Below are 13,943 nucleotides of genomic sequence, written 5' to 3'. Positions count from 1 at the left end.
TCTAGTTTATGAGAGGATATCCAAGGCAAAATGTCCCAAGAGGTGAGAAAAATTCTCGTGACAATTTATTTCGACTGAGATCAAGTGAAGAAGGTTCGTTTGCAATCCTTGAAGGTGTAATTTGAAAAGTTGGAGATAAAAAATAAAAAAATAAATTTTTTCAGAATATTTTATGAGAGTGAATTCTATAATGATTCAAATAACATCAAATGGAGAAATTATGGAAACCAAAAATATTGTCGAAAAATTTATGCAAAGCCTACCACGTAAATTTGATCATCTGGTGGTGGATATTGAAGAATCACAAGATATTTCATCAATGTCTTTGGAGAGATTGCAAGGAAGATTGGAGGTCATGGCTGTCATCATGAATGTGGCAAAGGTTGTGGACAAGTAATAAGAGGTGGAAGATATTTTTATGGTTAACATGGACAAGGCAAAGCAAATTAAGAATTAAAAGAAGTAGTAGAGAGACAAACCTTTCACTATTTTCAAAGAGGAAGAGGACATGACTCTTTTCACCAAAAATGTAATAAAGCCTATATTCAATGTTTTCATTGTCATAAACTTGGCCTCAAAATGAGCAATTGCTAGACAAAATATTCAGAAATAGAAGTTGGCTTGGTACATGACGATAAATTTTCGAATTCTCGTTAAACTTTTAATAATTGCATCGATAGAAATGCTATAATATTTGGTATTTGGATAGTGAACCAGCATACACATGATGGGAAATAAGAGTTTATTTTCAAACTTGTAGAAGTTAACCATAGGTATGTTACAATTTGGAGACGATAAAGTCCTACAAAATTCAAGGTGCAACATTGCTTTCAGAACAAAAAATTGGACATGTTGAGAAGATGTCTGAGGTAAATTTTGCACTTGGATTGTAAAGTAATTTGTTTAATGTTAGCCATCTAATAAATAAAAATTTTGATATTCACTTTGTTGACAACTTTTGCACCATGAAGTACAAAAATCACCTGGTTGCAAACGTTGGTTAGGTCTTAAATAACATGTTTTCTCTCAAACTTGATATTTTAATTGACACTTGTTTCCTTATTGCTAATGAAGAGACTTCCAAGTTGTGGCATGATAGATTTAGCCACCTGAATTTTCGGAGCTTGAAGGAATTAGGAAGCAAGACTATAGTTCAAGAGCTGTCAAAAATTTGATATTTTAAGTTTGCAAAGAGCGTTAGTTACAAAAATAATACTGAGAGCCATTTCGTTCAAATCTTATTGGAACACATTCATCGTTAGAGCTTGTTAAGTTGTGACTCCAAATTCTTTGTGATTTGGATTTGTAGTTCATGTATGAATTCTAGATAATTTTCATTTCAAAGTTTAGATATATAAGGGATCAAATTTCATCATGCATTGAGAGTTTGATATGAATAAGTACTTTGGGATTAAGGACTCTACTTCATACATAACTCCAAGATTTGGCTCCTATAAATACTCTACAAGATGTAGGCACTTCATAGATTCAATATAACAATCAGAGTATTGTTGTATACATTAAAAACTTGATAGAATTGTTTAGATTTAGATTGAGAGAATTAAATCTTATAAAAACAAATTTAGTTTCTTGGTATAATAAATTCCTCTCTTCTTCCACAAAACCTTGTTTGTTGAGTGATCCATTAATTTCATATTGCTTATATTTTCTTGTTCTTTAATTATTTGGCCTGATTTTCAATAGATATATCTTCATCTTCCCAATTAAATTCTTCAAGATGTGGTAAAAGAGAAAAGTACCGTTGGATTGCGGTTGAATTTGAGCATCTATGTATGCAAAGAGCTTAACCAGTAAGTTACACTTGAAGCAACACTTATATCCTCATCACCTGATGGATCTTTGGAAGATCATCGATTGGTGTTCAATTAAATCGTCCCTGACTTCAAAATCATGTAGATCAAGTATGATGAAGAGGATTTGGGGCTGATATCATTATGTTTGTTACCGTCTTCATATGTAACATTCAGAGATATCATTTCTATAGTCTGGATACTCTTATTGTTGACGAGGTATGTGATATGGTTTATTCTAAGGAGAAGATGAAGCATCTGATCATTTGTTCCGAGGCTCAGGCAGAGGGTCTTGTTATCCATGAGGGGAAGATAGGTAGTCATGGAAGGGGCAGAGTTAAGGATATCAACAGTGATAAAGTTTGTTGGTATTGAAACAATGAGGGTACATGAAAATAGATTGCTATGAATGGCGGAATAGGTTTGCCAATATGGATAAGAAGAATCAACCAGAACAATCTTGTAGAAGAAGATAATGATGTAAATCTTTTGGTGATTACTGACGGTGAATCCAAATTTTACAGGGATTAGATTTTTTATTCGACTTGCACTTTTCGTATGCATTCAAAATGAGATTGGTTTTCTTCGTTTGAAACATTTACAAGGGGCTCTATGATTATGAAAAATAACGAGCCTTGTAAAATAGCTAGGATTGGTAATGTTAAAATCAATGTGTTGATACGACAGTTAGAATACTAGGCATGGTTCGACATGTTCAAGGTATGAACAAGAATCTAACCTCTAAGTACTATTAATTCAAAACGATACATGTATACTGAGGATGTGGGCTTTTGAAAGTTGGGAAGGATGTTCGGGTTTTGTTAAGGGGGCGAAGAAAGTCCCGATTATATGTGTTTAGAAGGTTTGGTGGTCATAATGAATGCGATTGTAGCTTATGGTTTGATAAGCTATAACTCGGATAGAGTTGGTTGTGATCATGTTGCTCATGTTGATTTGAGAAATGATATTGAAGAACTTCCCAATAGCTCTAGTGGAGTAGTTGTGATCTTATTGATTATGTTGCTCATGGTGATTGAAGCAGGTTTGACAACTCAATGGAGTTTGGAGTGCTCGAGGTGATTTGAACAGTTTTGCTAAATTGACTGGACATGGAAATGAATGGGATGATTCAAGCAAGGTTGGCACGCAAGTTAGTTCTACTGATTTAGTTCCTAGATGCTCAATATGCCTGACAAGGGAATGGTTTCCTAGAAGGTCATGGTGGAAGAGTTGGAGAATGAATCGAAGAGCGAAGACTTTTTCCTTGTTTTGGAATTTGTGTCAATGTGGAGTTTGTTAGTTTTGATTGAAATTCCATTTGATTTGGAATTGTAGTTCATGGAAGAAGCCTAGATAATTTTAGTTTAGAAGTACGGATAGATAAGGGATCAAATTTCATCATGCATTAAGAGTTTAATTTGGAGAAGGACTTTGGGATTAAGGACTCTGCTTCATCTATAACTCCAAGATTTAGCTTCTATAAATACTCCACAAGGTGTAGGCTTTTGATAGACCCAAAATAACAATTAGATCATTGTTGTACAAATTAGAAACTTGAGAGAATTGCTTAGATTTAGATTGAGAATTCAATCTTATTAAGACAATTTTATTTATTACACTTAGTATAATAAATTCCCCTCTTCTTCCACATACCTTTGTTTTTTGTGTGATCCATTAAGTTCATATTATATTTTCTCGTTCTTTAATTATTTGATTGGATTCTTGCATTTTTCACACTGATCTTGTGGTTTTATTCGAATTTCATCTCTTGGTAGTAATCAATATCAATTTTTTGTTATATGTTGATGATTATATTAAAAAAAAATTGGATTTATTTTGTAAATCTAAAGCTCTTTCTAATTTCAAGAACTTCAAAGTTAAAGTTTAGAAAATTTTAGGTTGTCAAATAAAATTTGAGAAATGATGGAGAACATGGCATTATCTGTATGTCTCCAAATAGGCCTTGCTAAACAACAGTTTATTCATTTTTAGATATTTACCTAAACACTTAAAAGATTCTCGCGATGGTTGCATGACTTGAAAGCTAGCTCAACTGCGGATCTCTTTAGCCACGTTCTCTCAGACCTAAGTTGCACTAAGCAAGGCTTAAACCCCCCTTAGTACATTTCCAAGAGACTGTCAAAGTACAGTATGTTCCAGAGAGATGGTATAACTACCAGGTTCGCGAACATTTTCTAACTTATTTCTCTTATTCGTAGATATCCAAAAATGGTAAACCATTGCCTCGATATCCTTATTTTCTTTATGTCTAATCTAGAGGTGGCAATAGCTCAGATCAGCGTTATTGCCCACGAGCTTGGCTCATGCTTGCCACAAGCCAAGCTCGTGGCTCATTTGGAACGAACTTGAAGGCCAAGCTCGACTCTGCACTCCAGTTCATGGATTGTGGGCCGAGTCGAACTTCGGCTCACAAGTTCTTTTTTTTTTTTTAGATAAAATCCTCATCTTTTATCTGGGTTTAGGACTAACTATTTAAATTTCAAGTAGGTGGATTTCAAACAACTTGTTACCTGTACATTTTAAAAAAAAAAAATTAAAATACTATTATAAGTAACAAATTTTATTAATATAATTAAATTAAATATCACTTACTTGACAATATGCAATTTCGACATATTCATCTTGTAGTCGAAAATGAGCATCTTGCCCATCCTTCAAGAACATTAATACTCTCAAAATATCTTCTTTCAATTGGCTCTTAACCTTGGACAGAATCCATTTACCCACACTAAAAGCAAACTCCGAAACTGTAGTGCCAACCGGATGCATTGTTAAGCCTTGTGCAATCACAAACTGGCCATTGTCATTCATATGTTCGTGAGAATTTAATTACTTCTTCTAGACTCCGAAACTACAGTGCCAATCGGATGCGTTGTTAAGCCTTTTGTAATCACAAAAATCACTGGCCATTGTCATTCATATGTTCGTGAGAATTCAATTACTTCTTCTGAACATTTTTTAATTCATTAATTATTAGGCATATTATGATTAAGTTATCAAGTAATTCAACGGGCAATGTATTTGGACATGTGCCTGATGCCTGATTACGCGCGGTAGACACACCACTACTAGAAGAACATATTGCATCATAACTATATGTATTAATGCCTTCAAATAAATTTAATATTTTAGCATCATTTTCTTCAATATTAGTGGGAGAAATATGTGCAAAGGGTGCCCGACGAATATTTGCACCCATTTGTTCTTCATATAATTCATAAATTCCACATAAAGCTTGTCTAATTTCTATAAGTGATAGGTATATTAAAAGTTAAAGCTTTTGAAATCTGATGAATTACATATTTAGTACTTGATAAATTATATTAGGGTCTATGATGCATGCTAGAGAAAATAATACAGGTCAGTCTTCTCAATATTTTCTAAGCTTTTAGTTTTGTAGAATATATAATTTCACTAAAATCAGGGTCATTTTTGTGTTTATATAAAAAAAAAAAAAAAGAAAAAGAAAAAACCCTTCCAACTATATAAAGATGTTTAAGTACCATACAGCTAGTGGGATTGTACATTCCAGATAAAACATTTGTAGAGTCATAAAAACTTGTTTTTTTTTTTTTAATTTTAAAAGCTAAAATACAATTAGATTTATTCAAAATAGTGTCATTATCGTTTTTATATGCTTATTGTTATAAAATTCAGTTATTAAATGTTCAAATCCTTTGTATGATTTTTAGTAATTAATAAGTGGAGTTCTATCTTTATCCTACTTTACTAAAAAATGTTTTCATATTCCTCACCCCAAGTTCGACACAAAATTCTTCAAAAGCTTATTTTCTACTAGGTAAAATCATAATATATATTAATTCATCCCTAATTCTTCGAACTTCATTCTTAATATGTTTCAAACAATCCTGCATAATTAAATTAAAATTATGATACACACAACAAATATGAAATAAATAACCACGAAATTGGCTATAGTACCCTAAACAATATATCGATAACTAGCTTACTAATACTAGCATTGTCAAATGTAAAAGAACAAATATTTCTCTCGCAATGATGTTCTCTAATAATGCTCATAATAGAATTAAATATATTGTTAGCGTTGTAAGGGAACTTACTAATTTTTTTATACTTACACCAAAGTGGGTTCATGTAGTGTGCAATTGCCGTTATATAACCTCGTTTATTAATCTATTCCCATAAATCCAAAATTAAAGATATGCCACCTCCATATTTTTGTAAATCGATAATAGATTGTTTCTTCCTATTAAGGAAATATTTCATTGTATCGGAACGAATAGTGTTTCTGCTTACCCAACATACCTCGGTTGAAGGTATTTTTTCACATAGGAGACGAAATGTTGGTTGTCCACTATTACTAGAGGCAACTCAGTAGTTTATTCCCGTTCAAACTCTCTCCACTAAACACATTTTTTGTGCAAAGTGTCGTAGAAGCAGAACTAACAATTGGATTACCAAATTGTAGTTGCGTTTGAAAGGCACCAACGCTACATAAAAATGGCTTCAGGCTCGGATTTTCCATTTTTGAAATCACAATATCAGTTGCTATTACTCTTTATTAATGGAATATTAGCAACCACAAATCCTTGTTGATTTAGGGAGTCGTTGATAGTTACCACTGGATCGCACCGTAAGTAAAGAGTAAACATTTTACCAACGAATTTTTTGTTGGTGAAGAGTACAAACCTTCTACCAACGAAATTTCCATTGGTAAAAATCTTAACCATTACCAATCGACTTTCCGTTGGTAAATGTCTACCATTGCAATTGGTAAAAACCAATATTGTAATTAGTCACATAGGTGTGAGACATGGTAAAAAAATTATTTATTTACTTTTTATTATTGTTATTATTATTTATTTAATAATTATAATATTTTAACTTTTACTAACTGAGTTGAAAGGCCCAAAAACTTGTTTAACCACTTATTAAACCACAAATTTATAGATGGCAACTCCAAAGACTTTATTGTGAACTTCCGATGTGGGATAAGAATTTCTTTGAAATTTATTAATAGTAGCAATGACATTTCCTTTAGTAATATGAACTACTCTTTACTCACGAAAAATTCATAGGTGAAAGGTTGATACAATTTTTAGAAAAAAAAAAGGTTGAAATACGTCACCTACGAAAATGCTATTGGTAAATGATACGTATATTAAACAATAACATTAGGCACGAAATATTCATTGATAAAGAGCTACCACTTTTACCAACAAAAATTTCATTTGTGATTTTTGTATTTAAAAGTCTAATACTTTTATCAATAGATAATATGTTTCTAATCACCAACAGATTGTATCCGTTGGTGATTATCTGTAGGTGAAAAGCTAATTTTTAGCAATCCGTAGGTAAAAAGCTGATTTTTAGTAGTGTGCAAGAAGCCTGTGTTTGGCCACACATGTTTTATAGTGATAGTTAAGGCGGGTGTTATCAATATTCTTTTGCCATGCCAATCGTTGTTGACAGTATTAATATACTGCTTTAGACTTTATGACTCCATCGACCACACGACCCATTGAAATCAATTTTAAGTGATCCCAACATTTTGCTTATTTTTTCTTCTTTTGCTTCCCGATCCCGAGCCGATTTTTACGAGCCAATGAACCGCTCAGCTCGTTTGACATCTCTAGTCCAATCCAAACTGCCAAAAGTATGCCCATGTCTGGCCTCTCCAAGGAAAACAGGCATATAGCTGGAAGTTTTAACCATGCATCTACAATATAAAATAGTGTCAATCGAGGATAACAAAGCAAGGCAGCCTGAATTAAGCTATATGAACTGGGTGTCAAATAGTAAAACTGATGAACTGAATTACTACGTACAATTCCGAACGAAACTAGTAAAAAAGCAAAAAGAAAAAAACAAACACGATTTATAAAAAGTATATAAATTCGTATTTGTTAAAGGTTTTGGGCTGCCTCGCTAAATCTTGTGTTGGTTGGACCATTTATGTTGGGCCATTTTAATTACAACCGGGTTGCTGATTGTTAGATGAAAAACGTATTTTTGATACAACACGATTTTAGCCTCTTTTCAAGGATGAGAATCAACCATACGCGTGGCTTCATTCCAGCCCTTTGATCGTGACTATTGGTGTGGACAGATATATATTTGACCTTGGCCTTGTTCATATTTGAGATGCTTTTTTCAGAATTTTTCTTCTCTCCGTCTCTTCTACTTTTCGGAGTGAAAAGTTAGGGTTTTGTCTCTGTAATCTGAAATTGATCTTTGTGATTGATAGTTGTTGTTCTTTGTGGTAATCTCTGATTGCTTAGTGCGAGATATAGAAAAATCAAAAGTGTGAGGATTTTTCAGTTAAAGAGGCGAGAGAAAAATCGAAGAAATCAAACATTTCTTCGTACATTTTGTAAACTGATTCTTGGTTGATATTAGTGGATCTCGAGCTAAATCCTTTAGTGGATGCTCAACGGGTGATTAGGTCTTACGACCGAACATTCGGGCCCTTTCAAGGGCAAAATCATATCCGGTGTTCTTGCTCTTTTATGTCCTGCAATTTCTTTGAATGTCTTTTACTCAAATTAGATCAAATCATAAGGTTTCGAAAATAACAGTGGTATCAGAGCATTTTTCTGAAATCGTGTATTTTTTTATTTCATTTTTTTTTGTAAAATTCCTTTTACAAGAAACCCTAGTTCTTCGTTTATATAAAAAAAAATTTAAAAAGAACTTCAGATTTGTAATTTTTTGGTTTTCAAAGTTTAAGATCTGATATTTAAAAAGGCGTACACTCTGGAATAAACCTTCGATTCAACTATAGGTTGGATCTACTATTGGTTCTTGATAATTTCTTTTGGATCTGTTGTTTTTTAAAGGAGATCCGTTCTCTGTTACTGATTTTTCTGAAAATTCTGAGTTGACTCAAAACTGAGTTTTGACTGAGTGGTTTGACTCGTACTGTGTTTGGCGAGTTGAGTTGACTCGCTCCGATTTTGGCTGAGTTCACACCGAGTTTTAGTAACTCACTGGTTCCTTGCACCCACTCTCAAAGACGAACTACTCTCCGGGTATTTTGGTGATGTCTCTCTACTGAAACTTTAAAGTTTCAGTGTATGGTATATTTCTGAACCCTTTTATCGATTTATATTTAGTTCTTGTTAATCTTGGAACTGGTTATTAAGGTAAGTGATCCTCCACGGCTTACCTTTGTCCAAGATCTCTCTGAAGGTCTGGGAATTTGAGGGAGCAGTGGATTTAAAAAGGGTCACCACTCCTTAGACCTCTTTCAAATTAAAAATAGACTATTCTGTAAATTGTATCATTAAAGCAGAATATCTGTATTCTCTTGTTTAGTTCAGAAATTCATTTGCTTGTAAATCACATTATCTACCTAAATCATCTACACACTATACTGCATATTATTTTTGCATGCTATTATTCTGTAATTGTCATTATGTCCACTTCATATAAGTTAGATATAGAAACATGAAATGGCACTGGAGACTTTGCTCTCTGGCGCCAGAAAATGAAAGCCCTGTTACTGCAGCAAAGATGTGCTGCAGCCTTTGATGGGACATGGGCTGCTGAAATAAGTGCATATAGGAGGAAAGAACTAGATGATACTGCATGGAATACCATTTTTCTTCATTTGTCTGACAGTGTGATTAGAAAAGTAGAAGCCACCACTTCTGCAGAAGCAAGCTCTGCTGAGACCTTGTGGACTAAACTAGGAACACTCTACTTGACTAAATCGATGCCCAATAAGTGTTATCTTCTAAGATAATTCTACAACTTCAGATTTGATCCCTCTTCTGGCCTAGAAGAAAACCTTGATAAATTCACTAAACTGATTCAGGATCTAGACAACTGTGATGAGAAGATCTCTAGTGACCAACAAGTAGTTGCCTTATTAAACTCTCTGAGTGAGAGGTATAGAGACATCAGGAATGCCCTAGAATATGGGGGGCAGACTCTTACAGTTGATGTCATAACTGCAGCCCTTAAAAATAAAGAACTTGAATTAAAAACTGAGTTAAAAGAGACTAAGTTTGGTGAAGGGTTGTATATGAAAGAAAGGATAAACCACAACAAGAAACAGATAAAATACAATACCAATCCCAATAAGAAGGGGAAATTTCCTAACTATAAACTCAAAGACAAGAACAAAAGCCATGCCAAATCAAAGAATCTTATCAGAAAGTGTTACTATTGTGGAAAATCATGACACTTAATAAAAGATTGTTTTAAGAAAATCTCAGACATGAAAGATAGAAACAACCCTGATGGTTCTGCAGCTGTTGCCTGCATGAATAAACCTGATATCCAAGGGGTGGTTCCAGTTAATACCACTAAAAGAGACTCAAGGGAATGGGTCATCGCTCGTTAAAATTTAATATGCTCTAATATTAAGTAAAGAATTGGGGTTCCATCCTAAAAGCAAAGGCAGACCCATCAAGAGCAAAACGGGTGTAGTTGTACTAAATTTTCAAAAAAAAAGCAATTAAGCTTTTTTAAATTTAAACTTTCAATTTTTTTTTTTTGTTTCTTTCATAATTTATTATAGCCCACTTTTTGTCTCACCACACTGAACATAATTTTGGATCTGTCCCTACTGGAGGTGGCAATGGACCAAACATGCTCTGATAGGCTCATTGCTCACGAGCTCGACTCTTGCTCGTGCTTGCCACGAGTCGTGTTCGTGGCTCGTTTGGAACAGACCAAGCTTCTTCGAGGCCCAAGCTCAGCTCGCGGGCTTTTCTTTTGTTATATAGATAAAATCCTCCTTCTTTATCGAGATTTGGGACCGACTACTTAAATTTCGAGTGGATGGAGTTAAAAATTAGACACAGACAACTTGTTTCGAGTATAATTTTTGTATAAAAATAACAAATTTTATTAATATAGTTAAATTAAATATTACTTAATCGACGACATACAATTTCGGTATATTTATCTTGCAGTTGAAAATGAGCGTCATATTAATTCTTTATGCACATTAATGCTTCCAAAATATCTTTTTTTAATCGGCACCTAACCTCGAACAGAACACTCTTACCCCCACTAAAAGTAAATTCCGAAGCTATAGTGTTAACCGTAGGTGTTAATAGGTCTTTTACCAACCACTGGCCATAGTCTTTTGTAATTTTGTTTGACAATTGATTTATTATTAGGCATATTATAATTAAAGCAATCAAGTAATTCAAAAGGTAATGCATTTGGATATGTGTCTAATGTTTGATTACATGCGATGGACATACTACTACTAAAATAACATATTGCATTATATATATACATATTAATGCCTTCAAATAAATTTAGTATTTCAGCATCATCTTCTTCGATATCAGCGAAGGAGTAGGTGCAAAGGATACCTGACTAATATTTGCACCCATTCGTCCTGCATATATTTCATATAAAAAAATTTCTACATTTCTACAAGTGATTGTATTATAAAAAGTTAAAACTTTTGAAGTCTGATCAATTACAAATTTAGTACCTGATAAATTGTATCGCAGTCAATGAACATGCTAAGGAAAATAACATAAGCAAGTCTTTCCAATATTCTCACCTTTAATTCCATAGAATATATAATTTCAATAAAATAGAGATCATTCTTTATTTATGAAAGCCCTTACAATTATATAAAAACATTCAAGCATCATACAACTAGTAGGATAATATACTCTAAAAAATATTTACAAAGTCATAAAAATTTGTCAAATTTTTTTTTTTTTAATTTTAAAAGCTAAAATACAATTAGATTTATTCAAAATAGTGTCATTATCGTTTTTATATGCTTATTGTTATAAAATTCAGTTATTAAATGTTCAAATCCTTTGTATGATTTTTAGTAATTAATAAGTGGAGTTCTATCTTTATCCTACTTTACTAAAAAATGTTTTCATATTCCTCACCCCAAGTTCGACACAAAATTCTTCAAAAGCTTATTTTCTACTAGGTAAAATCATAATATATATTAATTCATCCCTAATTCTTCGAACTTCATTCTTAATATGTTTCAAACAATCCTGCATAATTAAATTAAAATTATGATACACACAACAAATATGAAATAAATAACCACGAAATTGGCTATAGTACCCTAAACAATATATCGATAACTAGCTTACTAATACTAGCATTGTCAAATGTAAAAGAACAAATATTTCTCTCGCAATGATGTTCTCTAATAATGCTCATAATAGAATTAAATATATTGTTAGCGTTGTAAGGGAACTTACTAATTTTTTTATACTTACACCAAAGTGGGTTCATGTAGTGTGCAATTGCCGTTATATAACCTCGTTTATTAATCTATTCCCATAAATCCAAAATTAAAGATATGCCACCTCCATATTTTTGTAAATCGATAATAGATTGTTTCTTCCTATTAAGGAAATATTTCATTGTATCGGAACGAATAGTGTTTCTGCTTACCCAACATACCTCGGTTGAAGGTATTTTTTCACATAGGAGACGAAATGTTGGTTGTCCACTATTACTAGAGGCAACTCAGTAGTTTATTCCCGTTCAAACTCTCTCCACTAAACACATTTTTTGTGCAAAGTGTCGTAGAAGCAGAACTAACAATTGGATTACCAAATTGTAGTTGCGTTTGAAAGGCACCAACGCTACATAAAAATGGCTTCAGGCTCGGATTTTCCATTTTTGAAATCACAATATCAGTTGCTATTACTCTTTATTAATGGAATATTAGCAACCACAAATCCTTGTTGATTTAGGGAGTCGTTGATAGTTACCACTGGATCGCACCGTAAGTAAAGAGTAAACATTTTACCAACGAATTTTTTGTTGGTGAAGAGTACAAACCTTCTACCAACGAAATTTCCATTGGTAAAAATCTTAACCATTACCAATCGACTTTCCGTTGGTAAATGTCTACCATTGCAATTGGTAAAAACCAATATTGTAATTAGTCACATAGGTGTGAGACATGGTAAAAAAATTATTTATTTACTTTTTATTATTGTTATTATTATTTATTTAATAATTATAATATTTTAACTTTTACTAACTGAGTTGAAAGGCCCAAAAACTTGTTTAACCACTTATTAAACCACAAATTTATAGATGGCAACTCCAAAGACTTTATTGTGAACTTCCGATGTGGGATAAGAATTTCTTTGAAATTTATTAATAGTAGCAATGACATTTCCTTTAGTAATATGAACTACTCTTTACTCACGAAAAATTCATAGGTGAAAGGTTGATACAATTTTTAGAAAAAAAAAAAAGGTTGAAATACGTCACCTACGAAAATGCTATTGGTAAATGATACGTATATTAAACAATAACATTAGGCACGAAATATTCATTGATAAAGAGCTACCACTTTTATCAACAAAAATTTCATTTGTGATTTTTGTATTTGAAAGTCTAATACTTTTATCAATAGATAATATGTTTCTAATCACCAACAGATTGTATCCGTTGGTGATTATCTGTAGGTGAAAAGCTAATTTTTAGCAATCCGTAGGTAAAAAGCTGATTTTTAGTAGTGTGCAAGAAGCTTGTGTTTGGCCACACATGTTTTATAGTGATAGTTAAGGCGGGTGTTATCAATATTCTTTTGCCATGCCAATCGTTGTTGACAGTATTAATATACTGCTTTAGACTTTATGACTCCATCGACCACACGACCCATTGAAATCAATTTTAAGTGATCCCAACATTTTGCTTATTTTTTCTTCTTTTGCTTCCCGATCCCGAGCCGATTTTTACGAGCCAATGAACCGCTCAGCTCGTTTGACATCTCTAGTCCAATCCAAACTGCCAAAAGTATGCCCATGTCTGGCCTCTCCAAGGAAAACAGGCATATAGCTGGAAGTTTTAACCATGCATCTACAATATAAAATACTGTCAATCGAGGATAACAAAGCAAGGCAGCTTGAATTAAGCTACATGAACTGGGTGTCAAATAGTAAAACTGATGAACTGAATTACTACGTACAATTCCGAGCGAAACTAGTAAAAAAGCAAAAAGAAAAAAACAAACACGATTTATAAAAAGTATATAAATTCGTATTTGTTAAAGGTTTTGGGCTGCCTCGCTAAATCTTGCGTTGGTTGGACCATTTATGTTGGGCCATTTTAATTACAACCGGGTTGCTGATTGTTAGATGAAAAACGTATTTTTGATACAAC

Source organism: Olea europaea, chromosome 9, assembly GCF_002742605.1.
Source record: "Olea europaea var. sylvestris chromosome 9, O_europaea_v1, whole genome shotgun sequence".
NCBI lineage: Eukaryota > Viridiplantae > Streptophyta > Magnoliopsida > Lamiales > Oleaceae > Olea > Olea europaea.
This window is presented reverse-complemented; position numbering follows the sequence as displayed.